At 35.1% G+C, this 19,999-nt stretch overlaps 1 non-coding gene across 1 annotated transcript; it reads right to left on the bottom strand.

Moving 5' to 3' along the window:
• Positions 1-5,086: 5,086 nt before the first annotated feature.
• Trnak-cuu lies at positions 5,087-5,159 on the bottom strand. The gene has a single exon. It is a non-coding gene; the product is annotated as a tRNA-Lys (tRNA).
• Positions 5,160-19,999: the final 14,840 nt, after the last annotated feature.

Below are 19,999 nucleotides of genomic sequence, written 5' to 3'. Positions count from 1 at the left end.
ATACTAAGTCAGTTACAGATGTACATTACAAAAATATTAGTTCATTTTTTTCTTGTTTCTTTTATTGCTGTAACTCGGCAATCTGTCTTGTGACATTGGCAAATTCGTTTTTTTTATTTATTTATTTATTTATTTCTGAACAATAACATATCTTAACCAAAAGCTTGTGGGTTAAGGTAATTAAACCTTATTATTAAGGAGTAAGAAGTAGTGTAAGAACAGGCCCTACGCCTTTGTTCCAAAGTATCCAATAATATGACAATGTATATAATGTTGTCAAAGGTGTGTGAGATCGACTAATCTTCTCGTGGCGGACTACGGGCTATGACCTTCTCGTTCAGAGTCCTGTCTTGTCAGTCAAGGCTGAAATTGTAATGGATTGAATAAACCTTATAAAAAGTTCCGCCAATGTTATTCCTCAGAGAGATTACTAAGGCATTGTTTTCCAACCTTCTTTGTCCCACTTTCATTTTAACCGCAAACATGGTGTTGTATTGACGAACGACAGATCTCGGAAGTTTCCACGTTCTATAGCTCTATAGTTTACTAGCTTCTGCCCGCGACTTCGTCTGACTGGACAGCAGAATTGGGTCCAAAATGATACGAAAAAGGAGGCATAAACAATAGAATAATATTTACGTGTTATCGCTTGCGATTTCATCCAAAATCCGTTCAGCCGTTTTTGCGTGATTGAGTCAAAAACATCCACACTGTCACATTTATAATATTAGTAGTATACTTTCACATGATTACTTTTGTTTCGTCTTACAACGACGAACTAGTTTTAAAGTTTAGTTGCAAATTGTATGGAATTTGTTAATGATATCTGCCTAAATAACTACAATAAAGATAGGAAATGCTCACATAAAACTAACCTTCTTTACTTACTTTTTTTCTAATAGTGAGACTACAGTTTTAACCTCTGCGCCAAAGAGGTTGGTTGGTGAATATTGTCATCTTATAAATTAATTAAATTTAAGGAGAGAGTGTGAAAGCTACTATTAGTAAGTACATTTTTATAAATTTAAAATGCATATCAAAAATTTCGGAACCGACAGGATTTGAACCTCCGACTCTAGTAGGAAAATCTAGTAAGAAACGTTGCAGTTTCGATCTACTTTTTCAAAGGTCCATATTACAATGACACACGTTTGAAACAAGATATGACACATTGCTTTTTCATATAATTTTTTTTATATGCATTTTAAATTTATAAAATTGATAATTCCTCCAAGTGTAGGTAAAAACACTAATAAAAATTAGTAGCATATACCAATTCCGTGGATTATAGGAAAGGCGTGTCATACAAATTGACTTCCATTAAGTCTTCCTGCTTCCGGATGTCCGGGGACAAAAAGGCGGCTGAAACATATCCTGTTGGGGACAAATAACTGATATCAATATTCCTCACAGCCGGAAATTGGGCGGACCTCGACAAAAGCTTTAGTTTAATACGAGAACTAAAATACCATATAAGGTGTTTATCAGCAAAATTCAGTTCGCGTCACGCGAACGAAATCATGACTACGGAATACAGGAGAAGGTTGGAAACTGATTGAGCATACAGCATATATATTAATAAAACAAATATTTTAATTATTAAAAGAGTCACAAAAAGGACGTTAACGATAAAAAGCATATATCATAGTTTCATAAAGTTTTCATCGTTAACAACCCATTATCGGCCACGGTACCGAAAGAGATTTCCTTTTTTAAATTCCACTACAAGTTAGCCTTTGTTTAACCGCCCACGAGTTTCCCAGCCTGGGCGCAGTAGAAATTACAGAGTTGCGACACAAGGACGTGCTCCTCCTATACCTACTTAAAAAAAAATAAACAAAAATTTTTAATAGTTGTTGTGCAGCGGTATCACGGGCTTGTCACACACCTTGAAAAATTGTGTGCAGTCCACCAAACTCAGCCATGCTATAGTTGGGGAGGTTTTATTTATTCTTAATTCTTTTTTAAAATTTATTATTTATTGTGGATATATTAGTTTGTTAATGTCGATGTTTTTTTTTCTATAAATAATCTTCATCTGTGTAACTAACAAGTACCTATCCATTTTAATTAGCTAGGCTAGGGCGCGGGTGCCGTGACAAATATCTTAACTTGTGATTGCGCGCTGGCTTAAAAGGTTGAGAATATAACATACTAGCTGTTGCCCGCGACTTCGTCTGCGTTTGTTTTGATTTTTCGAAAGATATGTGGCATTCGATTTAGGTGTAATTCTACGCACTATATGTATTTAGGATAGTTAAGCCTTAAATGACGGGTTGGCTGCCGTCCGCTGAGGAGTTGTGTCCTCTATCTCCAATCACATTCATCAGATGTACACGAAATGTGGGTAAAATTAAACAGACTATAACCTCTAAAGTACAAAAGTAATTATTTAAATCGGTTATCATTTGACGGCGTTATGATATAAAATCATCAAACACTTTCTCCCCTCTCACAAAAGAACTAAGCTTAAATTAGGGATTAAAAGCATCCTATATTAATTCTAATACCTTCAAAAATATGTGTACAAAGTTTCATGAGGATCGGTTGACTAGTTTTTTAGTGAAAGCGTAACAAACAAACTTACATTTACATTTATAATATTAGTAGGGATAGGGATAGGGATAGGGATAGCAATGTGTGTTTAGTAGTTTTTGCGTGAAAGCGTAACAAACAAACTTACATTTACATTTATAATATTAGTAGGGATAGGGATAGGGATAGGAAAGTATAGCCGATAAATTCATAAGCTACACTTTTCATAAGAGTTCGTTTCTGATTCTCACCGCAAGGATCTGGATTGCCCTTCCAGCTTCCCTTTTCTCCAGTACCTACAATATGAGTACCTTAAAATCAAGAGTGAATAGGCATCTTCTAGGCAAGCGCGCTCCTTCTTGCTTCATCACGTACTATCAGGTGTGATTGCAGTCCAGCGCTCGTCTATAAATATAAAAAAATAGTGTGTGTATGAGAACTATTAGGATAAATGTAATGTTATACTTTTATTATTTAGTTTCCATGGTAACAAGAATAGGAAAAAAAATGTAAAATGTTTTCTATCTCACTCTGTCCCATATATTTATGGGTTTGTTTCTTTACTTAGATAATATTCGGTTTCCTTGGTAACTTAAATAGGAAAAATAAGTTAATTAAACGAAACCGACGTTGCATGTTTGCGCATCACAGTTGCCGGGCATGCAACGTCGCAAAGCGAAAACTTAACGAGGTCATTCATCAGTAGATTTTACTCCTCACATTTTTCTCATACCGGCTGCCTTATATATGAAAATCGATTCTTAAGGGCTAAACTCCAAAAAAAACTTACTCTACATAACTATATACTCTTATTTATAAACAAGATAAAACTTTTTTGTTTCCAATTTGAAAGCGCTGTTTTAAAAATAGTTTTTCATAGCCCGATAAGAGGTTCGAGGCTATAAAATATCACGCTATGAACCTGAGGATCTAAGCCAATATACAATAAGCCGGAGATAATGATAGTCAGAACGCAGGCGCGTGATGGGTCGCGTTTGCACGGGGTATACATAAAGGTTATTGGATAGGATGGCCAATTGCCATAATGGGCAGCGACCTTGCTTTCTGAGTCCAAGGTTGTGGGTAAGATTCCCACAGCTGAAAAATGTTTGTGTGATGAACATGAATGTTTTTCAGTGTCTTGGCGTTTATCAGTATATTATAAGTATTTATGAATGAATATGATTATATATGATTCCTAAGGTAATTTTGGAGCTACCAATGCATAAGTTTAAAGAATGTTTTAAAACACATTTATTACAGCGAGGTTATTATACAATTGATGAGTTTCTTAATGACAAGGTTGCTTGGAAGCATCCGCCTCCGCTTTCATCTCTCACAAGATAGAAAAATGAATGTTAAAATGTAAAATGTAAATTTTTGATGTTGGAAAAGAGCAACTGCTGAGTTTCTTGCCGGCTTCTTCTCGGTAGAATGTGCCTTCCGAACCGGTGGTAGAGTCACTACACACGGAGAGACTTGACGTTTCAAAAGTGCTTGTATTAGGCCTACTTGAAATAAATGAATTTTGAATTAGAATTAGAATGAATACACTTTTATTGTTCACCACACATATATATATGCAGCAATGTGTATACTGTCGTAGCATATTTAATTATTTAGGATGGAAAAAATCTTATTAGAATTTGTATGCCAACAAAGTCTCGGGGAGCCGAAAGCAATAGGTAAATACAATAATACGCAACACTAAATCACACCAATGCGGGGACAGAACTATTGTACAGAAGGTCGTAACTTAAAAACAAAATACTTTGCGTGTATCCCATTTATAATCTGCATTTTTAAGTAATATCGCTCTGCGCCAAAAACTAGTGTACCTATTTAATTTTGTCGTACATTAAATATATTATACAATTTTATGACAAAGAAATGAATATTGTATGATGCTCTTACAGTCGGAGAAATAAAACTTAAAATGACTATTTTATGATACTGGAATTTTAAGGACACTTGATGGCTTGCGGGAAACTATATATATTTAATGTGCCAAGTATAATATATTTGATGCATTAAAAATATTAGTTTTTAATTCCACTACAAGTCAGTCAGACTGCAATCTCTGCTTGACCCCAAGTTTGTTAATGCAATCGTATCTCAGTGTTTGTAAAAACATTAATAGTGTTTAATTAATAAAAACCGACTTTTAATATAGTGTACATTATTCCACTATTCAAACCCTTAGAAACCCTTTGAGGGAGTAGTGAATAAAAAAAAATGTAATTCGATATTTGGTTGTAGCGGCCATCTTGGACGGATTTTTATCAAACATAAGAACACACCCAACTAATTCACCTTTTAAACAAAAAAAATTGGTTCATCCTTCTCCATTCGGGAGCTACGATGCCACTGACACTGGCAGAAAATGACATTATGTTACTTTCATTCATAAACAACAGTGCTACTAAAGACTTGCGCTCAGTAGTGAAACATTTTTTCATATTTAATTTCCTAAATCAGGAAATCAGCTTGCTGGTTTCATTAAAATAAAAAATTAAAAAATAGAAAGAAAAGATGGAAATCTTAAAAAAATCGCCCAACGTGGGGCTCGAACCCACGACCCTGAGATTAAGAGTCTCATGCTCTACCGACTGAGCTAGCCGGGCTTGATGACTATTTGTAGAAATTGTAAACAGTCTTAAGATAGAATATAACTAAATAGGCAATTATACGGTACATATATATATAATAGGAATATTATACGGTACATGTATATTTATGATAATATAGTTTTATTTTTATTTTGACTGTCGCACCTGGCCAATTAAACACAGACTTGACTGAAAGGGTACGGGTATAATAAATAATGGAAACTGAAAATGTATTTGTAAAAAATACTTGAGTATCGACAAGTAGGTCCTTTAGAACTGGCAAAAAGCATTTACATACTTTTTTGTGTTAAGATTATTGTACTGTGGAAAAATTATACATATTGACTTTAACGGTAAATAACAATAACTTGTTGGTAAAGTTTTTAATTATCATAAAATAATATTTCGGAGATTATTGTGATGAGCCAACGGTGCCCTGGCCCAACGGTGAGCGCTGTTAATTTAATCAATAGGGCCCGGGTTCGATTCCCGGCAGGGGAAATATGGGAATCTTTAATTTCTGAATTTTCTATGGTCTGATCTGGTGGGAGGCTTTGGCCGTGGCTATTTACCACCCTGCTGACAAAAACGTGCCACTAACCGATTTAGTGTGTAGTAACCTATTAGGACTACTATACCTATACCACCTAACAGGTTAGCACGCTACCATCTAAACTCCATCAAGATTGAACTACTAACTTATAGTTAAAACAAAAAATGTAAACGTAACACAAATACGTTATACCTACCACTCTAGCTTCTTTTTACGCTAGCTCTTTTTCTTAGAGTAAATTTGAACAATGCTTCTCTCAAGATAAGCCGCGTGACAAAACATCTTTGCCTCAAGCAAATAATATATCTTAGCCAAACAACGGAAGGAAAATTTATTTACATCAGCACTGTGTTTGTTGGGAAAATACATCGTAAGAACCAACGCCGCGTCGCCGTAGGCTATGTCTTTCTTAGCATAAACTTATATCTGCATTCAAACGACGTTTATAAGAAAACTAGCGATCACTCGCGGCTTCTTCCGCGTATCAACCTGAAAAGATAGACATATGCTGTCGCGGACTTTTTTTTAACTTTTCAATAACACTTTTTTTTTCGCTACAGGTTAGCCCCTCACTGTCTGGGCTAACCTGTTAGGGAGTTTAGTAGTCATACCCCTAACCGGTTTCTACACACTAAATCATTTAGCGTCATGTCTTTGTCGGCAGGATGGTAACTAACTACTAGTGTTGCCCAAATTCAGTCTTGGTCTTGCAGTCTTGGTCTTGTTCTTGCGTTTTTGCAAGACCAAGACCAAGAACAAGACCGCGTATTTTTAGCAAGACCAAGACCAAGACTGACCGTGCAAGACTTGAGCAAGAACAAGACATAGCCTGCAAGACTCTTGCGTCTTGCAGCTAGGACTTAGCGCTATTTCACGGAGTAGTTAGGTGTAACAGTTCGGTGTATAGGTAGGTAGGTACGCTTAGGAATTCTATGAGACGCAAAAAACTATATCAAAGAATATGAAAAACTGGACCTATGCGCATTACGACTAATACCATAAACATAGCGAATAAAAAAATATCTATTAAAATCAAACTAACCATCGGCACTTTGATAATGCGGCATCAAAGATTTTGTACTTACTTCTCAAAGAAATTTGCCGCTTTTCGGAAGTACATGGTTATGATACACGCGCCGGCGGCTTCTTTTGAAATCTAAAACAATCGTTGCCGCCGCGCCGAAATCATAACATTTGACACTATTCATGCAAAATAATTTCGAATTTTAAGAGTACCTACAGGTGTTCCAAAGAATAAATAAGTTTCAGAGTGCTTAGAATGAAAATGAATACATTATACTGATCACGCAAGTAGTATTATGATTAGGATAAAATGGTGAGGATAGGTAGTAGATGTCATAATAATTCATTCTAGTAAGTAATTATAATATTGATTACTTATATGGTTTTAAACTAATTACTTAGGTACTATTATTGTACATTTAGTCATTATATTTCTTAAGTTTTTACAAGAAAAAATAGCAAAAAAGTGTTCGAATATCTCTGAGAGAGATGATGAGAGTAAGTATTTACTAGCTGTGCCCGCGACTTCGTCCACGAGGAATAGTAACTTTGGAGGTATAGTGACGTTCAGGATTTATTTATTTATTTTAAAACTTCTGTCATCAAACATACAAACGAACTCTTCAGCTTTATAATATTAGTATAGATGCACGCCAAAACATTCACTTATATGTAAAGAATAGTGATTGGCACTAATTCTTTACATATATTTTATTCACGGGTCGCGTCTGTACAAGTAGGTAATATTTAGTGTGTGTTTGTACGCCGCACGCGGCATCGTTCGATTTGCGGCGGCATCCTTTTCATAGAGCCGGCACGTGGCGAGGCGGCGCGGTAAAAAGCAAGGAAACGTACTATAAATGAAGGAATTATTTTAATTCCAGTCATTTCCAATTGAGCTCTGCTTCGATTCTAGTGTTGCCCAAATGCAAGAACAAGACGAGACTTAGCCAGTCTTGGTCTTGGTCTTGCGCCAATACACCTGGTCTTGGTCTTGGTTTTGGTCTTGCGCTCCCAGTCTTGGTCTTGGTCTTGGTCTTGCAGCAAGAGTCTTGCAAGTCTTGCAATTACCTATTAGTCTATTACTATTTATTAAAGTTTACTTTAAATCTTAGAAAAACGTATTAGAATTGGAACATTGTGAGCTTGAATTAACATAGCCATAGTAAAGATCAAGCAGATTAATAAATAACTGAAGATTTGATAAGAAATTCGAAAAATCAACTGACCTATATGTCGTTTTCCATGGAAGTAACTGTTTCTTAATAAACATTTATGATTTATAAGCTTACATTTGCTAAAACATGTAAAAAAAACAAATTAATTACAATAACTTGACTGTATTTTAAAGAACAATACTTATCTGTCTAGAAAGAGATTGAACCCTCAACTTATAAGAAATTTAATAAAAGAGTTTTACGATTTATCATTTATTTGAATAAAAATAAAATACAACACAAATCAACAGCTTTATCATTAGGTTATGATACTTTATATCAATTCTTTTGACCAAGAATTAATACAAAGTAACCATCTGGCTGACTCATCACTTAACCTATTTCTATGTTTTCTAATTACTAATGATGCTTTAGAAAATAACCTCTCAGCAGGTACTGAAGTTGCAGGTATTGAGAGAAAATCACGGGCCATTTTCGATAAAATCGGATACTCTGTCTCATGCGTCCTCCACCAATCTAAAATGTCTTCCGAGCTGGCAGTTCTTGGTTTTCTCAGGTACTCCTCCAACTCGTCTATCACTAAGCCTTGAAGACAAGATCCAGATGACGTCGAGGGACATTCATAGAGTTTATCAAAGTCTATTACGTCTTCATCTTCATCACATACTTTATTGTCTTTTTCTGGTAATTCCAGAGATTTGTTCAGTGAGTGTAGACTTTTATATTCTTCATAAAGTTCATTGAACTTGCGCAGACTTTCTGTTTTAAGTTGCTTCCCCCACATTGTCAGGTCAAAAGTCTGAGCCTTATGCCTTGGGTCTAAAATTAAAGAAGTACAATAAATCCAGTTGCTCTTCTTGTAATGTTTAAGCATTTTGTCTCGAGCTGCTTGGAAAGCTAGAATGAGCCTTTCATCCACTTCAGATCGATTAGGTTTCTCATCTAACTGTTTTACCATGGATTCAATTTTATCTAGCAAGAGATTAAATGATACAATGACTAGCGGTAACGTAACATATTTGTCTCCACCAAGTTTTGTACTTAAAAGTTTAAAGTTTATTAGAAATTTATGTAATTTTTCGAGTACCTGCCATTCATTAGCTGTGATTTGAAAATCATTCAATTCGGTGACAGAACTGCACAATATGTCAATGCCCGCTCTCACTTTTAAACCAAATCCAATCATATCATGTGTGGAATTCCATCTCGTTGGACAGTCAAGAATGGCATTTAGATTTGATGGCACGCCAGCTGCTTCACAAGCAGACTGAAACTTCTTCTTCACTATCTCACTTCTTTTTATTTTACTGGAAATACTGCGTAACTTTGTTACAGATGTACGCGAGTCAGCAATATTTGGTGCAGATTCTTCATCTTCCTCATCCTCAGTTTCGTCTGCATAGTCTTCGTACTGCTGATCTTGCGCGTTAGTGTCAGACTCACAGTGTAATGCTAAGGTCTTTAATAAATCTTGTACACCAAGGTTTAAAATGTGAGCAAAGCACCGGAAATGTTGATTGTCTGAATCAAAGTGTGGCGGCAGCTGTTTGCCCAGTTCATACATAAATTTGGTATTTGCAGTTGCGTTGTCGACCGTGATACCTTGTATTTTATCAATTATGCCATATTCCAATAAACATTCATGGAAAATCGTTGCAATATCTTCCCCAGTATGTCGACCGCGTGATGGTATAAAATCAAGAACTACAGATCGATACTTCCATTCGTTGTCTATATAATGAATAGTAACCCCGTAGTAACTCCTACCAGCAATTGACGTCCACCCATCAATGGTAAACGACATTTTAGATGATAATGGTTGAAGTCGTTCCTTGAGATTCAATTGGAGCTCTTCAAATCGCTCTTTGACTTTCCTTCTAAGTGTAGACCTTTTAGGAAACACCATATTAGGGCAAATACGTCGAAAATATACTTGTGTAGCTTCGTCATCGAAAAATGAGAAGGGAAGATATTTTTTCACCACCCAATCAGCTGTAGCTGTCGTGATATTGTCACTGCTGTTTTCCGACTGAAACAAAACAATAAATCTTGTGTTATTATTTAAAACATACTAGGTTTGAGCGTATAAGAGAAGGAGGTTTGTTGTTGTTAAATCGAGAAAATCGTTAAATTGATATTTGTTATATTAAGGTTGCACTGTACTGTAATTTACCAAAATAAAGTACTTAGTTGTTACTGGCCGATTAAATGAAAATATGGGTGTTTATAAAAAATATTTAAGACGATAATTACATACTTAATATGTCGCACCCCTAGATGAAAACACCACTAACTCAAAAATACTTACGTAAGTTAATGGCGTTTTTGAAAGTATCGCATGAATAGCTACGCGGAGTTAAAATTCTTTTAACTGTTAAAAAAATATTCTTACCTGTCCACTTCTTCCAGCGGTTACTAAAAAGCTTGTGATATCTCCACTTAATTTTGGTTTAACAGGAAGAAATATTTCTGATTCCTTTTTGTGGAAAGACATTAGATGTTTCCTTAAGCCTGAAGTGTTTCTGTTTTTCATTTTTATTTCAATCTTTTTATGTTGGCACAATTTACACAAGGCAGTTTGGGATGCATGAATTATTTCGAAAAACTCCTCAAATTTGCTTTTGGGTCTTTTAGATCTGTGACTCAAACTCTCGTTACTCGGACTAGAATAATTTGAATCTTCGTCACTCATATTAAATTGTACACGTGATACGTTTTTAGAAAACAACGAGAATTAGTAAAAACAATTATTAAGTTAGAATCGAAGCAGAGCTCAATTGGAAATGACTGGAATTAAAATAATTCCTTCATTTATAGTACGTTTCCTTGCTTTTTACCGCGCCGCCTCGCCACGTGCCGGCTCTATGAAAAGGATGCCGCCGCAAATCGAACGATGCCGCGTGCGGCGTACAAACACACACTAAATATTACCTACTTGTACAGACGCGACCCGTGAATAAAATATATGTAAAGAATTAGTGCCAATCACTATTCTTTACATATAAGTGAATGTTTTGGCGTGCATCTATACTAATATTATAAAACTGAAGAGTTCGTTTGTATGTTTGATGACAGAAGTTTTAAAATAAATAAATAAATCCTGAACGTCACTATACCTCCAAAGTTACTATTCCTCGTGGACGAAGTCGCGGGCACAGCTAGTAAATACTTACTCTCATCATCTCTCTCAGAGATATTCGAACACTTTTTTGCTATTTTTTCTTGTAAAAACTTAAGAAATATAATGACTAAATGTACAATAATAGTACCTAAGTAATTAGTTTAAAACCATATAAGTAATCAATATTATAATTACTTACTAGAATGAATTATTATGACATCTACTACCTATCCTCACCATTTTATCCTAATCATAATACTACTTGCGTGATCAGTATAATGTATTCATTTTCATTCTAAGCACTCTGAAACTTATTTATTCTTTGGAACACCTGTAGGTACTCTTAAAATTCGAAATTATTTTGCATGAATAGTGTCAAATGTTATGATTTCGGCGCGGCGGCAACGATTGTTTTAGATTTCAAAAGAAGCCGCCGGCGCGTGTATCATAACCATGTACTTCCGAAAAGCGGCAAATTTCTTTGAGAAGTAAGTACAAAACCTTTGATGCCGCATTATCAAAGTGCCGATGGTTAAAACATAACTATGCATGCACTCAGTTTGATTTTAATAGATATTTTTTTATTCGCTATGTTTATGGTATTAGTCGTAATGCGCATAGGTCCAGTTTTTCATATTCTTTGATATAGTTTTTTGCGTCTCATAGAATTCCTAAGCGTACCTACCTACCTATACACCGAACTGTTACACCTAACTACTCCGTGAAATAGCGCTAAGTCCTAGCTGCAAGACGCAAGAGTCTTGCAGGCTATGTCTTGTTCTTGCTCAAGTCTTGCACGGTCAGTCTTGGTCTTGGTCTTGCTAAAAATACGCGGTCTTGTTCTTGGTCTTGGTCTTGCAAAAACGCAAGAACAAGACCAAGACTGCAAGACCAAGACTGAATTTGGGCAACACTATTCGATTCTAACTTAATAATTGTTTTTACTAATTCTCGTTGTTTTCTAAAAACGTATCACGTGTACAATTTAATATGAGTGACGAAGATTCAAATTATTCTAGTCCGAGTAACGAGAGTTTGAGTCACAGATCTAAAAGACCCAAAAGCAAATTTGAGGAGTTTTTCGAAATAATTCATGCATCCCAAACTGCCTTGTGTAAATTGTGCCAACATAAAAAGATTGAAATAAAAATGAAAAACAGAAACACTTCAGGCTTAAGGAAACATCTAATGTCGTTCCACAAAAAGGAATCAGAAATATTTCTTCCTGTTAAACCAAAATTAAGTGGAGATATCACAAGCTTTTTAGTAACCGCTGGAAGAAGTGGACAGGTAAGAATATTTTTTTAACAGTTAAAAGAATTTTAACTCCGCGTAGCTATTCATGCGATACTTTCAAAAACGCCATTAACTTACGTAAGTATTTTTGAGTTAGTGGTGTTTTCATCTAGGGGTGCGACATATTAAGTATGTAATTATCGTCTTAAATATTTTTTATAAACACCCATATTTTCATTTAATCGGCCAGTAACAACTAAGTACTTTATTTTGGTAAATTACAGTACAGTGCAACCTTAATATAACAAATATCAATATAACGATTTTCTCGATTTAACAACAACAAACCTCCTCCTCTTATACGCTCAAACCTAGTATGTTTTAAATAATAACACAAGATTTATTGTTTTGTTTCAGTCGGAAAACAGCAGTGACAACATCACGACAGCTACAGTTGATTGGGTGGTGAAAAAATATCTTCCCTTCTCATTTTTCGATGACGAAGCTACACAAGTATATTTTCGACGTATTTGCCCTAATATGGTGTTTCCTAAAAGGTCTACACTTAGAAGGAAAGTCAAAGAGCGATTTGAAGAGCTCCAATTGAATCTCAAGGAACGACTTCAACCATTATCATCTAAAATGTCGTTTACCATTGATGGGTGGACGTCAATTGCTGGTAGGAGTTACTACGGGGTTACTATTCATTATATAGACAACGAATGGAAGTATCGATCTGTAGTTCTTGATTTTATACCATCACGCGGTCGACATACTGGGGAAGATATTGCAACGATTTTCCATGAATGTTTATTGGAATATGGCATAATTGATAAAATACAAGGTATCACGGTCGACAACGCAACTGCAAATACCAAATTTATGTATGAACTGGGCAAACAGCTGCCGCCACACTTTGATTCAGACAATCAACATTTCCGGTGCTTTGCTCACATTTTAAACCTTGGTGTACAAGATTTATTAAAGACCTTAGCATTACACTGTGAGTCTGACACTAACGCGCAAGATCAGCAGTACGAAGACTATGCAGACGAAACTGAGGATGAGGAAGATGAAGAATCTGCACCAAATATTGCTGACTCGCGTACATCTGTAACAAAGTTACGCAGTATTTCCAGTAAAATAAAAAGAAGTGAGATAGTGAAGAAGAAGTTTCAGTCTGCTTGTGAAGCAGCTGGCGTGCCATCAAATCTAAATGCCATTCTTGACTGTCCAACGAGATGGAATTCCACACATGATATGATTGGATTTGGTTTAAAAGTGAGAGCGGGCATTGACATATTGTGCAGTTCTGTCACCGAATTGAATGATTTTCAAATCACAGCTAATGAATGGCAGGTACTCGAAAAATTACATAAATTTCTAATAAACTTTAAACTTTTAAGTACAAAACTTGGTGGAGACAAATATGTTACGTTACCGCTAGTCATTGTATCATTTAATCTCTTGCTAGATAAAATTGAATCCATGGTAAAACAGTTAGATGAGAAACCTAATCGATCTGAAGTGGATGAAAGGCTCATTCTAGCTTTCCAAGCAGCTCGAGACAAAATGCTTAAACATTACAAGAAGAGCAACTGGATTTATTGTACTTCTTTAATTTTAGACCCAAGGCATAAGGCTCAGACTTTTGACCTGACAATGTGGGGGAAGCAACTTAAAACAGAAAGTCTGCGCAAGTTCAATGAACTTTATGAAGAATATAAAAGTCTACACTCACTGAACAAATCTCTGGAATTACCAGAAAAAGACAATAAAGTATGTGATGAAGATGAAGACGTAATAGACTTTGATAAACTCTATGAATGTCCCTCGACGTCATCTGGATCTTGTCTTCAAGGCTTAGTGATAGACGAGTTGGAGGAGTACCTGAGAAAACCAAGAACTGCCAGCTCGGAAGACATTTTAGATTGGTGGAGGACGCATGAGACAGAGTATCCGATTTTATCGAAAATGGCCCGTGATTTTCTCTCAATACCTGCAACTTCAGTACCTGCTGAGAGGTTATTTTCTAAAGCATCATTAGTAATTAGAAAACATAGAAATAGGTTAAGTGATGAGTCAGCCAGATGGTTACTTTGTATTAATTCTTGGTCAAAAGAATTGATATAAAGTATCATAACCTAATGATAAAGCGGTTGATTTGTGTTGTATTTTATTTTTTATTCAAATAAATGATAAATCGTAAAACTCTTTTATTAAATTTCTTATAAGTTGAGGGTTCAATCTCTTTCTAGACAGATAAGTATTGTTCTTTAAAATACAGTCAAGTTATTGTAATTAATTTGTTTTTTTACATGTTTTAGCAAATGTAAATATAATAAATGTTTATTAAGAAACAGTTACTTCCATGGAAAACGACATATAGGTCAGTTGATTTTTCGAATTTCTTATCAAATCTTCAGTTATTTATTAATCTGCTTGATCTTTACTATGGCTATGTTAATTCAAGCTCACAATGTTCCAATTCTAATACGTTTTTCTAAGATTTAAAGTAAACTTTAATAAATAGTAATAGACTAATAGGTAATTGCAAGACTTGCAAGACTCTTGCTGCAAGACCAAGACCAAGACCAAGACTGGGAGCGCAAGACCAAAACCAAGACCAAGACCAGGTGTATTGGCGCAAGACCAAGACCAAGACTGGCTAAGTCTCGTCTTGTTCTTGCATTTGGGCAACACTACTAACTACAGCCAAAGCTTCTCACCAGACCAGACAATAGAAAGTTCAGAAATTATAAATTCCCAAAATACCGGGAATCGAACCAGGGACCTCCTGCTTTAAGTAACAGCGCTCACTGTTGCGCCAGGTAGATCATCAAAATTTGCTCTGAAATATTATTTTATGGTAATCAAAAACTTTATCAACAAGTTATTGTTATTTACCGTTAAAGTCAATTTGTATAATTTTTTCACAGTAGTTCACAGTTCTGACTCTTTAGATACGTTACATCAGACTTAAATAAAAGTAGAACAATAGTTTAGAAATAATCAGTACCTGCATCTAATTTAAGTTCTCACTATACGCTTATTATGGTACCATTAAAACATTGGTAGCTTATTCTTGTTTGATTACATTGGTAAGCCAAAATTCCTTTTACATAAATTCCGAGCATCGCTTACCTTCATATGGCTGCCCATGTATGCCCTCGCCTGTCAAAAGGTTACGTTCCTTGCATTCACCCAGTTGTACGCTCGGATTCCTAATAAGAAAGTTACGATATTTAAATTTAAAGCATAAAAATAAAAATATTGGAAAGAACAGAATTAAAAAAATGATTTTTTTTTTACCAGCCAGTAAGCCTACCATTCCGCACGTTTTTAATTAGACCCATTAAATATGAATCAATCAATTAATTTTTTCCTCATACAGGTAATAGGTGGTACAGAAAATATAAGTAGATCTTAGCTGTACCAGCTGTTATCTGTTAGTATTTAAATTTTAGGTGACGTTACTACTAGGTACAATTCTTTTTGAATTTATTTAGATTTCTGGAAAAATATCCAGTGAACAGTGGTAAGTTTTACGTTTTGGAGGTGGGCGTGATCACTGTTACGCAGTATAATTTACTTTTACAGTGATCATCGTTTCATTCATTAGCGGTTAAGTTATTTTATTGTTAACAAATAAATAAAGAATTGAGATATTGGCTATTACAATAATATGAATTGCAATTATGAAATAATAATAAGACATTCATCAATCGTGGTTTCTATACGATTGACGGATTTCTTAACGACAAGGCTGCTAGGAAGCAGGCTATTCCGCTCTCATCTCTCACAAGATAGAAAATTCTAAAGATTATCAAACGTATAATGATGTTGAAAATAGAGCAATCTGCTGAGTTCCTTGCCAGCTCTTCTCGGTAGAATATGCCTTGCGAACTGGTGGTAGATTCGCAATAAACGTACTGACTTGACGTTTCAAGAGTGCTTATAAACTACCTACTTGAAATAAATGAAATTTAAATTTTATTTTATATTCAACGCTACTCTGACGGGTGTATGACTAGAACCTTTATTACAGAACCTGTTCTCCCTCACCCCAAACCACAATAACTAACATTTAAAATGTATGTAGTCTTTGTGCTCAAATGCTCAGCCCTATAAGAATTAAGTAGTCATGTAACTCAAACACAAATGTTAAACATCGTACGCGAGCTCCTTCATATGGAATTCGGAGTACAAGTGGGTGAGGTTTTGCATAATTTATACCGAGCTCTAGACAAATTCACTGAAAGAGGCAGGACACCGTTTCCTCGCCGTCAGAAGTTCTGGAGTGGAATATAAAGAAAATAAAATAAATAAATAAATATACTACGCCAATACATACATCGCCATCTAGCCCCAAAGTAAGCGTAGCCTGTGTTATGGGTACTAAGATGACTGATGAATATTTTTATGAATAATATACATCGATCACGCAAATCCACGAAGGGATCCAGAAGTAGAAGCCAAATTTAAAGAAAACTTACTAGGAACGGACATTAATTAGTTATATCTGCATATCGTCTGAGAAAGTACAGAAATCCTTTGTGGGGATCATGGGTATATGCTTTTATAATATGATACCGAAGGTAATATCAGATCCACCTTTCTCTCCAGGGATTCAGTTTAAACAATATATTAAAAAATTTAACCAATCGTGGGTACTACACATTGCTGAATTGCTTAACGACAAGGCTGCTTGGAAGCAGGCCACTCCACTCTCACTTCTCACAAAACAGAAAAATTCTAAAGATTGTTGAACTATAAAATGATGTTGGAAAAGAGAAATTTGCTGAGTTTCTTGAAGGCTTCAGTGGGACCTTCCGAACCGGTGGTCACTACAAACAGATTGACTTAACGTTTTAAAAATGCTTATAAACTGGCCCTACTTGAATTAAATGAATTTTGAATTAGTATTCAAGTGGTCACCCAAAGTAAAGTGCCCAAGATACTGGCGCTATTTACTCTGGAACCACCATTACCAACAGGTTAGATTGCAATCAAGGGATAACTTGTAGTGGAACAAAAAAACCGACGAATATACATTATAGTTTTAAAAATAACTTTTTCAAAGTCTCTAAGATAACTTTCGGTTTCGGTGTAGGCCTTAAATTTTTTAACTCGCGATAACTTCTAAATTAAATGTCCGATTCTAACGAATTTAAAAGTAATTTACTGCTATGTAAAATATTCTTTTGATGGTAAAACGATTTATTTGAATAAGAATTAATACTGCGATATTATTGAAACCCACTTTTGTTGTAACTTAGATATATGTACTCGGGGACTTTTTTGTAGGTAATAATAAGTCCTTTATAATGTAACTAATACTTTACTCACCACACGCCAATAAATTAATTTAATATTCAAATTTTTCATTGTTTTTGAAAATAAATTATTGTTACTTATTCATTTATATAAGCCTTCTAGATAATTAAGCTTTCTTTTGGTGAAGAAATGATTAAAATAGGTCAAGTACTTTCGGCGCCTAAGTATTCCGTACAAACAAACAAATGAAAAAAAATCTTACCCCTAATATTAGCAAAGATATACTATACTATTACTATATAGAAATATTCTTACACGAGTCAGACAACTCAATAATTGAGTTAGCTAACCAATTTTATTGCAGCAATTGTGTATATTGTAACACGTAGTAACTTTTGGAATCAATTGGATTGGTCGCTCGTTCGCATTCGAGATGTACCTATCTTCATTCTGGAACCTTTTTCACAAACTTTTCCCTCTGTCACTTGACGTGAGAGCTTTTCAAATGTTCGCTTTTGCCATCTGGTTTTTAAAGAATCATCAGAAAGTGTAAAATATTGAATTATATATAATACCATCATTACTAGCTACCCGCACTGGCTTCGAATGAAAATTTAAAAAGAGAGTGAAGTTAATGGTATTTAGATTCATTTTTCGGCGACTTGGTTGCAAAACATATTTTTTTTCTACTTCATCATCATCATTTAGTATGTAGAATTTTGTTATTATTTAGATATATTAAATATACTTAGTAGTTATGGTGTATATTGTACCTTTATTTGACCTATACCACAATTAAATCATCTTACTCACATCCTGGTGTAGCTGGAAGAGATCTCTAATAGAGATAAGCTTTCCTTTGTACACTTCATGTATCTTATGTTCACAATCACAATTTATGGTACATAAATAATAAATAAATAAAATAAATAAATCATATCAAGCCATTACTGTACCATCACAAGGCACGGGTCTCCTCGCACTACAAGTAGGGGTTAAGGCCGTATGACCTCCGGCCTCCATGAGTTGTAGGCGCGCGGGTGGCGAATTAAAGGGGAAGTTTGCCACCCAAATAATGACAGGCCTAAGAAGGTGGCGTGCCGTGTAGTGTTCGCCTCTCTGGAGGATTTGGCAGCGATCAGGCCAGTTATGATAGGACCCGCCACGCACTGGGGGGTCAAAACCTAGAGTGCGGTGAATACGCAAGTGAACCCCGTGCTCTCACTTATAGGGCTATCGAGGGACACACAGAGTTTTTAGTGGGTGCAAGTCCCACATAACTACTCCGTTTCCCCAACGGAGTGGTATGCGTCAGGCATTTTCTCTGTATAAAAAAAAAAAAAAAAAAGGGCTTAAAGCCGTGGTCCACCACGCGGGCCCAGTTCGGATTGCTGGACTCCACACATCTTTGAGAACATTGACAACACGTTGAAGCAAGTGTTATTTTAATTACTTTAAGCGTACATAACTTAGAAAAGTTGGAGGTGCGTGCTGGTATTCGAACTGAGCCCCCCGAAAGTGAAGTTGAGCTCCTACCCACTGGGCTATAACCGCTTCTTTTTCTACTTACAAAAACTTATTTAAGCTTTAGTATATTTATAAACCATCTGTAAATAAATATATTTAAATGAATACAGTGATCAAAACGGCAAAACGGCAGGAACAATCCGTGGAAGTAATTCCCTCCCTATCCTGAAGGACTACTACCTCTCTTTGAGTGACGTCATTTGAAAATGTTGCTTTGTTATTGTTTGTAAATTATTATTACTAGTTGTACCCTGCCACGATTCTCTGTGGCACATTTTTATCGAATGGTTGAGAAATGAGAAGCAAAACAAAGAATGCATTACATATAACTAAGTTTGATTTTGCAATTTTTGTGGATATTTCCAATGTTTGCGTAGATATTGATAAAAGACTCGCGGATATCTGACTGATGCAAAAAATAGATGAAAACAATCTAATTGATGCGGATTATATATCATGTCTCAAATTTCAGCTCGATCGGTGCAGTACTTTTTTTTGAAGCTTACACAAACTAACATAATATTTTTATATATATAGATAGATGTATGTTATATATATATTATATATATTTATATATTACGTAGGTATATTTATTTAAATTATCTTTGTATTTTGGTATTTATGTATATATTACAACACTCTTGGCACCATCCCGTTCTCTTGCTGTAAGTCTTTTCTACAAAGTTTGCCTGTAAGAGATTGCTTGCAGCATTAAGGCCGCCTTTTCATGTATTACAGTAAATTTATAAAGTGGGTAAATAATTAAACGTTCGATTACTATAAGTTCATCGATATGATATTTTATTGAATGGTTCATAAATAGTTTTCAAGAAACAATTAAAATTATATTTGATTAACAACCAATGTTCATGACATTGAGTTGGTACTTTGATATAAATTCGACTGCATTATCGATGCACCTCAGTTCTACATGGACTCA

Source organism: Pararge aegeria, chromosome 13 (genome assembly GCF_905163445.1).
Source record: "Pararge aegeria chromosome 13, ilParAegt1.1, whole genome shotgun sequence".
Classification (NCBI taxonomy): domain Eukaryota; kingdom Metazoa; phylum Arthropoda; class Insecta; order Lepidoptera; family Nymphalidae; genus Pararge; species Pararge aegeria.
This window is presented reverse-complemented; position numbering and strand designations above follow the sequence as displayed.